At 40.6% G+C, this 1,759-nt stretch overlaps 1 protein-coding gene across 17 annotated transcripts in view; it reads right to left on the reverse strand.

The window, feature by feature from the left end:
* Positions 1–1,759, reverse strand: part of atp11b (ATPase phospholipid transporting 11B) — an 83,207-nt gene that overhangs the window by 30,674 nt on the left and 50,774 nt on the right. The gene's annotated exons all lie outside the window — the stretch shown is intronic.

The raw sequence follows: 1,759 nt of genomic DNA on the forward strand, positions 1-1,759 counted from the left end.
TAAGACCATTATGAATAATAATTAAGACAAATTAAAAAAAAAGCAGGGAACCAAAACTGTGAAACTTCTGTGGCTCTTAGCAGCAGCTTTGTGATTCTCATGGCATATTGCTCTCTAGCTAACTAGCTAGTAAATTAGCTAGCTGCTTCCAAGAGCTAAATAGCTTGATGACTTCAGCTTGCTAGTTAACTCTCTAGTTAGATGGCTAGAGCGTTAACTAGGTAACTAGTTAACTCTGTAGTTAGCTAAAAAGTTAATTAGACTTAACTCTGGCTAGTGAGTTAGCTAGAGATCCATATGCTAGCTGTTAAAGCTAGCTAGAAAGCATCAGTTTGTTACTGGTCACCTTAACCACCTGGAGTCAGTAGAGGACGCAGCGAGTGAAGATGTTTGTACACGACTCAAACTTTTACCTAACAGAAAAATCCTGTGAGACAAAAAAAAACCAAACAAATAATCCTGTCACAACTAAATTTAAGACCTGTAATGAATTAATTTAATGTCAACTTACATTTTCTTTAATGGATTTAAGACATTTTAAGGCCTTAACTGTAACTAATTTGAGACTTTTAAAGGATGCGTGTAGGCCCTGGGAATTGTACTTCTGAAATTAATAAACTTTTCATTGATAAATGCACTTTTAAGCAGTGGATTGTAGTGGAGGGACTCTAAAACTAAAAGTTTAAGTTAGCATTAATATTTGTGATGGATTGCTCCACATGGTTTAAAATAAATTTACGATGAAGCAAGGCCTCCTGATCTGATTAACAAGCAACAGCCCTTAGCCTTTACTGGACGCGACTCCATGTTTTGTATGAAAGAGATTTTGTAGCTAATCAGATTTATCTGAGAGCTAGTGATGCATGGGTAAACAAAGCTGGCCAGAAACATCTGGGATCGGATCATTCCTCTGATCTGAGTCAGCACCGCGGAGACGGCGGGTGATGAAGACGAGGCAAAGCCAGGATTAGAGAAACGGGAAAAGGAGCAGAGTCAGGTTACACTCTGGTTGCTCACAACAGAATGAAACTGGGGAGCGTTGGGATTTAGTAATTCATTGTTCACATTAATTACAGGAGGACAAAGAGGCATAAAAATTGTCTTAATTATCCAAGTCCAACTGAAAGTAAATTCATAAATAATAGGACATTTGAGGGAGTTTTATTTCATGTCTTTGAAGCTGTATTTGCTAAGGGTGCAAGCCACCGTCTGCACTCTGATGTTTTGCTGCAGCAGAAATATGAGACGCTGGCGTCAAGCCAAACGTTTGCTTTTTGGCCGCAGACAGCAAAACACAAACAAATCAAACTCCACATAGTTTATTCTCAAACTAAAGTGCTTTTAGGAGGAAGTGCAAGTAGCACATTCCTCTGGTTAGGAGTCACTCACTCAGAGGACATAAAGCAAAACCAATCCATACATGTTAAGCACTCGCGTTTTTTTTGTTTTAAATGTTCCACGTTTCTGTCAGTAGAAATCAGGCGACTGTTAGATTGTCCTCACAGTGAAACCAAAGCAATGGGATTGAAAGAGAAAACGGACTCTGAGGAGTGAAGCACGAGTATTTTGAGGGAAACATGAAACTGCTGCTGCACGTTACAGAGCAGGGTGTTGCTAGGCAACCAAAGAGTGGGCGAGTTGCTAGGCAACCAAAGAGTGGGCGAGTTGCTAGGCAACCAAAGAGTGGGCGAGTTGCTAGGCAACCAAAGAGTGGGCGAGTTGCTAGGCAACCAAAGAGGGGGCGAGTTGCTAGGCACCC

This window comes from Poecilia formosa, unplaced genomic scaffold, assembly GCF_000485575.1.
Source record: "Poecilia formosa unplaced genomic scaffold, Poecilia_formosa-5.1.2 Scaffold419, whole genome shotgun sequence".
Classification (NCBI taxonomy): Eukaryota; Metazoa; Chordata; class Actinopteri; order Cyprinodontiformes; family Poeciliidae; genus Poecilia; species Poecilia formosa.